This window comes from Bufo bufo, chromosome 9, assembly GCF_905171765.1.
Source record: "Bufo bufo chromosome 9, aBufBuf1.1, whole genome shotgun sequence".
Lineage (NCBI taxonomy): Eukaryota > Metazoa > Chordata > Amphibia > Anura > Bufonidae > Bufo > Bufo bufo.
Genome location: NC_053397.1, coordinates 104,810,426 through 104,820,782, shown reverse-complemented (window position 1 = coordinate 104,820,782; position 10,357 = coordinate 104,810,426). Strand labels below are relative to the sequence as shown.

The following is a 10,357-nucleotide window of genomic DNA, read 5'->3' as shown; positions in this document are numbered from 1 at the left end:
AATAGGAAAGTTGACTATAGAGACAGCTGTGTTTAATTCGCTATGCGATTATATTACTTTGCTTTTTTTTAAATAAATAGAATAATTATAATAATTATCAAGTATTATAATTAGTTTATTTATTTTTAAAAAAAAGCTAAGTAATATAATCGCATAGCGAATTAAAAACTTAGCAGTCTCTAGTCAACTTTCCTATTTGATTGCTAGAATTAGCGAAGTTTACTAATAGGGAGCCAAAACGAAGATGGAGAATACTTCATTATCTTCGTTTTGAGGAATATGACGAATACATTTGTCATATTCGTCATCTACGCTAATTCTAGATATCAAACCAATAGAAAAGTTACCTTTAAATTAAAATCCCAATACGCGATTATTTAAATCACATATTAATCACGATAATTAGAATAATGACGAATATTCGATTTCGACGAATATTCAAGCGAATATTCGCGAATTTCGTCGAAATCGAATATGGCACCTCCCGCTCATCACTAAACATACACAGAAGGATCTCAGGTTTAGGATTCTGGAACAAATTCCAATATCTAGAAGGGGAGGTGATAGGACATTAAAATTAATGAAAAAAATTCTATTGGCTTTATACTCTCCAAACCCTTAAACCCAGGGGTTTAAATGTGGATTTTAAGGTAACAGGTTAGACGATGGAGGGGCTCTTGGGACCGTAGGTCTGTTGTTGTCTATTCTTACTCCATCATGGATATGGGAGATATATCTGTCCTCTATATTCATTATGTTCTTTTCTCTTTTTTTATTCTAGGGAGAATATACTTTGTGAATACATGAAAGAGAACATGACAGGCTCATCGACCTTTGGACTCCAGGACCTTTTACTTTTTAATTTATATTGTCCCCCGGTCTTATTATCTTTCTTTTTCGTTTCTTGGAGGACCTCACCATGGGCCACATTTTACATTATTTTGGACATCTTGATGGGGAGTTCATGCTTCCTCTTCCCCCTGTCCCTTTATTAAGAGACATGGATTTGAGGGATCGTCGACTCCTTCCTTATTATATTGATTGTTTTTTTAATATTAAGCCACGTATAGCCTGACTAGGATATCCCTTGATCTGGGGTGATGTTTTAGACCACAAAAATGTGTCACTGAGTCATCTTCCCCTAACAGGGAGGCAAGTTTTTCCTCAAGTATATCAGGATTTCTCCTCACCCCCCCCCCCCCCCCCCCTTTGGACCTGCTTTGGACATCCAAAATGATGGCAGTGTACCTGGTACGGTCATGTAGGATGAGACGGGAGACACATAAGGGTGCCTCTAGTCTTTTCCTCGGCTTTGGGATTGGTGGGTTCACCCAGCTGTTTATGGATGTAAGCTAATTGACAAGTTCGTGGCGTCAGTCATACTTAGAAAGCAAAGTTACCTGTATTTATGATCTTCAAGGCGGGGCAGTGAAGCGCTATGGGTATTGGATGCATGCGCAGCCATTATTGGCAATACTAACTGAGTGGTTATTGGCCATCTTGGTTTAGGTTCTCCTTACTCTGCACCTCTCGCGAGAGTGAGTATACATATCTGTCCACATGTAGCCCTGGGCTAGGTGAGCCCTGTACATGAGTCACATTGATATGAATTATCCACTGATGAATTACACAATAGTTATGTCCTCCTTGTGGCCCCTCACAGTAGTTATGCCCACCTTTTGTTTCCGTCATAGTAGTAAGCCCACCTTTGTGCCTGTCACAGTAGTTAGGCTTAACTTTGTGCCCCTCCACATTAGTTATACCCACCTTTGTGCCTGTCACAGTAGTTATGTCCTCCTTGTGGCCCCTCACCTTTGTGCCCGTCACAGGAGTTATGCTCATCTTTGTACCTCCTCCACATTAATTATGCCCATTTTTGTGCCCCCTCACAGTAGGTATGCCCATTTTTGTGCCCCTCACATTACGTATGCCCAGTTTGTACTCCCTTACTGTGGTTATGCCTGATATGTGCCCCTCATAGTAGTTTTGCTAGGTTAGGTGCCTCCTCCCAATAGTTATGACAGATTATGTGCCCTTCACAGTAGTTATGCCAGATTAGGTGCCCCTCACAGTGGCTATGCCAGCTTAGATGCCACATCACAGTAGTTATGCCAGATTTGGTGCCCCTCACAATAGTTATTCCAGATTAGGTGCTCCTAACAGTGGCTATGCCAGATTATGTTCCCCCTCACAATAGTATATACCAGATTAGGTGCCCCTAATAGTGGTTATGACATATTATGTGCCCCCTGCACGCGCGTGAGAAAAATCGGCATGTTTGATACCCAAACCCGAACTTCTTCACAGAAGTTCGTCTTTGGGATTGGTGTTGTGTAGATTTTATTATTTTCCCTTATAACATGGTTATAAGGGAAAATAATAGCATTCTTAATACAGAATGCATAGTAAAATAGGGCTGGAGGGGTTAAAAAAAATAATAATAATAATTTAACTCACCTTAGGGCTCTTTGACACTTGCGTTGTGTTCCGGCATAGAGTTCCGTCGTCGGGGCTCTATGCCGGAAGAATCCTGATCAGGATTATCCCCATGCATTCTGAATGGAGAGAAATCCGTTCAGGATGCATCAGGATGTCTTCAGTTCCGGACCGGAACGTTTTTTGGCCGGAGAAAATACCGCAGCATGCTGCGCTTTTTGCTCCGGCCAAAAATCCTGAACACTTGCCGCAAGGCCGGATCCGGAATTAATGCCCATTGAAAGGCATTAATCTGGATCCGGCCTTAAGCTAAACGTCGTTTCGGCGCATTACCGGATCTGCCGTTTAGCTTTTTCTGAATGGTTACCATGGCTGCCGGGACGCTAAAGTCCTGTTTGCCATGGTAAAGTGTAGTGGGGAGCGGGGGAGCAGTATACTTACCGTCCGTGCGGCTCCCGGGGTGCTTCAGAGTGACGTCAGGGCGCCCCACGCGCATGGATGACGTGATCGCATGGATCACGTCATCCATGCGCATGGGGCGCTCTGATGTCATTCTGGAGCGCCCCGGGAGCCGCACGGACGGTGAGTATACTGCTCCCCTGCTCCCCACTACTACTACAGCAACCAGGACGTCCTGGCTGCCATAGTAACACTGAACGCATTTTGAAGACGGATCCGTCTTCAAATGCTTTCAGTTCACTTGTGGTGTTACGGATGCGGCGGGCACTTCCGGCAAATGGAGTACACGACGGATCCGGACAACGCAAGTGTGAAAAAGACCTAAATCCACTTGTTCGCGCAGCCCGGCTTCTCTTCTGTCTTCATCTTTGCTGTGCAGTAGGAATAGGACTTTTGATGACGTCACTGCGCTCATCACATGGTCCATCACATGATCCATCACCATGGTGATGGATCATGTGACGGGCCATGTGATGAGCGCAATGACGTCACCACAGGTCTTTTTCCTACTGCACAGCAAATATGAAAACAGAAGAGAAGCCGGGCAGCGTGAACAAGTGGATTAAGGCGAGTTAAATTATTATTTATTTTTTAACCCCTCCAGCCCTATTGTACTATGCATTCTGTATTAAGAATGCTATTATTTTACCTTATAACCATGTTATAAGGGAAAATAATAACGATCGGGTCCCCATTCCGATCGCCTCCTAGCAACCGTGCGTGAAAATTGCACCGCACTTGCTTGCAGATGCTTGCGATTTTCACGCAGCCCCATTCTCTTCTATGGGGACTGCGTTGCGTGAAAAATGCACAAAATAGAGCATGCTGCGATTTTCACGCAACACAATAGTGATGCGTGAAAATCACCGCTCATGTGCACAGCCCCATAGAAATTAATGGGTCCGGATTCATTGCGGGTGCAATGCGTTCATCTCACGCATTGCACCCGCGCGGAAATCTCGCCCGTGTGAAAGGGGCCTTAGCTACCATCCGTGAAAATCGCATCACATCTGCACTTGCTTGCGGATGCAATGCGATTTTCACGCAGCCCCATTCACTTCAATGGGGCCAGCGTTGGGTGAAAATCGCAAAATATAGAACATGCTGTGATTTTCACGCAACGCAAAAGTGATGCGTGAAAACTACCTCTAATGTACACAGACCTATTTAAATGATTGGGTCCGGATTCTGTGTGGGCACAATGCGTTCGCATCACGCATTGCACCCGCGCGTAATTCTCGCGGGTGTGAAAGGGCCTTAGAGACCGCCATAAAAAGGGCATATGGGTGGTCACTAAGGGGTTAAAATCCCAATAACACAGCAGGTCTGGCAGCCTACGATCGACTCTAATACGCTGCACATTGCTGGCTGATGGCCCACTGCATAATAAAATGCAATTAGCAAACATACAGTAGTTTTGACAGGATTTCTTTGAAATACAGACTGTTTAATTACATAGAAGATTTACAGAAAGAGGCTACAGCCAACAGCATATTGAAGCAGGATCTCAAAAGGTCCATAGATCCACACACAGGCAAATCTGTTACAAACTCACAAACAGCGCAACACGAATGTGGAGCAAGTAGGGTTAATCACTAGCTACAATTTAAGATGGAAGGAGGTAAAGCAAGCATTTTCTAAGTACAGGCATTTGTTACTTGTTGGCCCCCATCGATCTAGCTACATCTCTGGTCAACCCTCTTCGACATATAGTAGATCAGAGAATCTTAAAGGAAATGTGTCATCAAAAATGTAATGTTTTTATTTTCTATTGGCAGATTTTTATTCTATTTCCTGAATATTATTTTGTCTGAGCTGTTCTTAACAGCATTTAGAAAGTACTGTATTAAGAAAATTGCTTTACAGCAGCCCCATGGTCCATAGACACAATGGTCAGGAGGGGACCTCCTTGACTTCTTTGGGAAAGTTTTCTAGGCATGCTGTGTGACCTATGCAGAGGTCATTGTACAAGGAAAGAATAGGTAGGCTTTGATTATCACCTACTGTGACTTGTGGAACCTGTCTTATCTATACACAGAGATGATATCATCACAGGCAGGATGAGGAATTGATAGGGTCCTGATCTCCTCGGGGTGAAGCAACTAGAGGAGGTTTTTTTTGTCCAAAAGGAGACAAAGTGGATATTTAATGTAGACAATGTGACGCTGAAAGGACTCAATGAAGGTATTAGTTTTACTGCAATCCTGTATGTTCCCTGGTTTTGGTCATCATTTGGATTATTGTGTTTTAATTTTCTTTATGTATATTTTTAATTGGTATTTTTTACTTTTTTAATGTATATTTGCTATTATCTCTTATAGTTTATCTTGTATATCTCTTATATAGCAGTTTAGTCATCATTACATATCATGACATCACATTTATTAATCTATTTGTATTCTTTTGATAGCACTCCAGTGGTTATTACTGTATACCGGTAATTTATATACTACGATGTTATATATATTTTTTAATTTACATCTATATTTACTAGTTTTTTTTCTTTATTATATCTTTATTACTTTTTTACAAACATCCTACAAATTCTTCAGGTTTTTTTTTACATTACATACAATAACACCAACCCCCCTCCCTGGCCACCACTTGCACCAAAATAAAAAAAATAAAAAATAATAATAATTCTCTCCCCTCCCCGACCCCCCCCCCCGTCACTTCCACATCTCCCCGACCCAGCTACCCCGCTGTATTAAAATCGTGATTCAATAATTCTATAAAGGAACACCTAATGTTAAAACTTTCAGAGTACAGTGAGGTGTGATATATATTAGGTTCTCATATATATTCAACTTTCCACTGTTGGTTGTTGCTACCAGCAACTCAGGAATATAGTCCCAGTCAACATTTATTTGTATATATACCTATCATGGTGCATCACCCATGAAGGTACTTGGAGCAAAGGAACAGTTTTGTGTGTTGATGTATCACTGGTTTATGACAGAAATTGATATAACTGTCACTACCATCACTTTTCCATGTGGCAATTGCACATTGTGCAAATATGTACCTAGAGTAAAGAAATGTAAGAATCTGACTGATGGACGTGAATATCTAATTAGAGATTTTTTTAATTGCCGCAGCAGTGGCATTATTTACGTGGCGTCGTGCACTTGCCTGAAATTAAATGTGGGCAAAACAACACAGGAACTTAGACGGAGACTATTAGGACATATTAGTGCCATAAATACAGAGAAGGACACTTCACTTTATAGACACATTACGTACACCCATAGTGGTAATCTTGAAGTCCTAAAATTTTGGGGATTGGCCAAAATCAAATTGGGACCGAGAAGTGGCAATTTGGATCAGAAGCTTCTTCAGGAAGAAGCGAAATGGATCCATAGACTACAGACCCTTAGCCCTAAAGGCCTGAATGAGGGCTTTTTGTACACTGCCTTCATTTAACATGATAATATTGTACCACTAAGAAAGTAATATAGATATATGATTCCATAAAAATTCATAATAGGGGATCATTACAGACCCTTGTATACTTGCAAAGAAATATGGTTCCGTCCAGTACATTAACAGCCCTGATCGATTTCATCGTTACAGTAATATCATCTAAATCCCCTAAGTGCAACAGAAATAGCTGCACGATGGCAATAGGACCTATAGGCATATTAATCTCTAGATAATTCATATAAGTGTTATATTTTATCCCACAATGAATAGGATTGGCCCCGAAAGAAGGACCATAACAAAGGCGGAGCTTCGAAGGTTATTCTGACAGTAGGGACACTGTCATTTTGTTGCCTATCCCCAGAAGAACAAATCACTGTTATGTCGTCTAGTAAAACCTTAGATAAAAAATATTACCAATATTCGGCCACTGCTAGTAAAAAAGAAAAGAGCGTGGATAATTATAGGAGATATATCTCCATTGTATCACGCTGTTCGTCAAGAACATAAAATGTACAGAGATCATCACAAAGTGACATGATCATCATTTCAGTGTGACTGTATAAAGCCGATATCATATGTTATTCTATTGCGACTATGTTAAGCTGCAATTATATTATAGTGGTAGGTTGTGGTGGCTCACTAGCAAGTAGTTAAGGTATGGTGCTGCAAGCACAGCTACTCAATCTCTGTAACAAACAGATATGAGGAGCTGTCTGATCGGCATTTTTTAGATCATACCCCAGCACATCACAGAGCACGAATACGGCACAGAGAAAGGACACCTCCCAATCACAGTTTAGAATCACCGACACATCACTACAATTTAAGACCCAAGAGCACTTATCAATACCAGAACACAGGGAAGGGACAACATCACATATCACAGAGACAGGATCACCATGCACCCCAAAAGATGAACCACATAGAACAAGTAAGATACCAACACTCAAGACACAGAGGAGGGTCAGAAAGACAAGACGAAGTAAGAGGAAGAGACACATATCACAAAAGACATCACTAGCAACGGATCTCAGCGCAATAATTAACTTAAGTTCAATTACCCTGACTAAAACCCAAAATAATCTGTTAGAGAAAGGTCTGAAGTTTGCCCCCACCAATAAGATGGATAAATTCTCTACGTATATAGGAGTACAAAAACGAATAAGGAATATCTGCCTCAAAAAATATTTTATCAAAAATCCAATTGTGAGGAATGAGAAAGTGATATTTAATGTAGACAATGTGACGCTGAAAGGACTCAATGAAGGTATTAGTTTTACTGCAATCCTGTATGTTCCCTGGTTTTGGTCATCATTTGGATTATTGTGTTTTAATTTTCTTTATGTATATTTTTAATTGGTATTTTTTACTTTTTTAATGTATATTTGCTATTATCTCTTATAGTTTATCTTGTATATCTCTTATATAGCAGTTTAGTCATCATTACATATCATGACATCACATTTATTAATCTATTTGTATTCTTTTGATAGCACTCCAGTGGTTATTACTGTATACCGGTAATTTATATACTACGATGTTATATATATTTTTTAATTTACATCTATATTTACTAGTTTTTTTTCTTTATTATATCTTTATTACTTTTTTACAAACATCCTACAAATTCTTCAGTTTTTTTTTTACATTACATACAATAACACCAACCCCCCTCCCTGGCCACCACTTGCACCAAAATAAAAAAAATTAAAAATAATAATAATTCTCTCCCCTCCCCTCCCCCCCCCCCCCCCCCCCCCCCCCCCCCCCCCCCCCCGTCACTTCCACATCTCCCCGACCCAGCTACCCCGCTGTATTAAAATCGTGATTCAATAATTCTATAAAGGAACACCTAATGTTAAAACTTTCAGAGTACAGTGAGGTGTGATATATATTAGGTTCTCATATATATTCAACTTTCCACTGTTGGTTGTTGCTACCAGCAAGGTGAAAAAGCATCCTAGAACTACACGGGAGGAGTTAGTTAATGACCTCAAATTAGCAGGGACCACAGTCACCAAGAAAACCATTGGAAACACATTACACCGCAATGGATTAAAATCCTGCAGGGCTCGCAAGGTCCCCCTGCTCAGGAAGGCACATGTGCAGGCCCGTCTGAAGTTTGCCAATGAACACCTGAATGATTCAGAGAGTGACTGGGAGAAGGTGCTGTGGTCTGATGAGACCAAAATAGAGCTCTTTGGCATTAACTCAACTCGCTGTGTTTGGAGGAAGAAAAATGCTGCCTATGACCCCCAAAACACCGTCCCCACCGTCAAGCATGGGGGTGGAAACATTTTGCTTTGGGGGTGTTTTTCTGCTAAGGGCACAGGACAACTTATTTGCATAAACGGGAAAATGGACGGAGCCATGTATCGTGAAATCCTGAGCGACAACCTCCTTCCCTCTGCCAGGAAACTGAAAATGGGTCGTGGATGGGTGTTCCAGCACGACAATGACCCAAAAAATACAGCAAAGGCAACAAAGGAGTGGCTCAAGAAGAAGCACATTAAGGTCATGGAGTGGCCTAGTCAGTCTCCGGACCTTAATCCAATCGAAAACCTATGGAGGGAGCTCAAGCTCAGAGTTGCACAGAGACAGCCTCGAAACCTTAGGGATTTAGAGATGATCTGCAAAGAGGAGTGGACCAACATTCCTCCTAAAATGTGCGCAAACTTGGTCATCAATTACAAGAAACGTTTGACCTCTGTGCTTGCAAACAAGGGTTTTTCCACCAAGTATTAAGTCTTTTTTTGTTAGAGGGTTCAAATACTTATTTCACTCAATGAAATGCAAATCAGTTGCTATCTTTTATTTAAAGTTATTTTTTCGATTTTCCTTTTGATGTGCTATCTGCCACTGTTACAATAAACCTACCATTGAAATGATACTGTTCTGAGACTTTTCATTTCTTTGTCATTGGACAAACTTACAAAATCAGTGAGGGGTCAAATAATTATTTCCTCCACTGTATATAGGACGTACCAAGAGGCCATTCAAAAAAAGAGTGGCCGAACATATTGCCAACATCAGGAAGGGGTACGATAAACATTCCCTATCTAAACATTATAAAGAGATGCATAATCAGGATCCATCAAGTCTGGTGTTTACGGCACTGGAGAAGGTGGAGAAACACTGGAGAGGCGGTGATTTTATTAGACAAATGTCTAGGATAGAATCCAGACGCATTTATGAATTTGGATCTCTACAACCGAAAGGCCTTAATTCGGAGTTGGAAATTTTTGGATTTATGTAGGTTGGATGTCTCGTGGCCGACGGCACGTCGCATGCTAGGCCGTCTATCGGCGCTGCGACGTGTCCTTGGCTCCGAGATACCCACCCTTCTTTCTCTATCAAATCCGAATAATTGTATCAAACTCTAGGATTCCTATGAAACTTTCAAGATTCCTCACATTTATTATTTATTGTTTTATATTCTTATATTGATATTTTAATCTTGAAAATTTGTTTAATAATATTTTATTATAAAAAGTCATTTTATAAGTGTTGGCAATCAGATATCAAGTTTATATTTCACATAATGATATATCACACCAATTGGGACATCTGGGCCAAAAAACGCATGTGTCCCCAAAAAAACGCATAAAAAACGCATGGAAACTGCAAGAGGGGGAAAAAAATAAATTAAAAAAATATATATTATTATTTTTTTTTTAAAAATCAAGGCTGTATAGAATTATCCCTTGATTATGTGGGAGGATTCCCTTGCAAACTGGGAGTAGCATGAACAACAGGTGTCCGAGATTTGGGAAGCAATCAAAGGAATGGATAAAAATGGAGGCAGAGCAGGCAGACACTTGACCACTGAGGAAGGGAGAGTGAATCTACCCGTAACGCGTATGGTGAAACAAGTGATGTACCTGTATTGAAAAGCCTCCGATAATATTGTATGGCCATACAGAAGAAAATCTCTACAGTAAAGGATTAACTATTCTTATCGTCGAAAGCTGCACCAAAGGAAATTGCGGAACAGAGTGGCAACTCCTGCGATCTTTGGAACTCCTGCGAAATTTAAACC

At 40.7% G+C, this 10,357-nt stretch overlaps 1 long non-coding RNA gene across 1 annotated transcript; it reads right to left on the bottom strand.

The window, feature by feature from the left end:
• Nucleotides 1–1,046: 1,046 nt before the first annotated feature.
• LOC120979032 lies at nucleotides 1,047–2,245 on the bottom strand. The gene is made up of 2 exons (XR_005774228.1): nucleotides 2,097–2,245; nucleotides 1,047–2,065 (listed from the first exon to the last, which is right to left on the bottom strand). It is a non-coding gene; the product is annotated as an uncharacterized LOC120979032 (long non-coding RNA).
• Nucleotides 2,246–10,357: the final 8,112 nt, after the last annotated feature.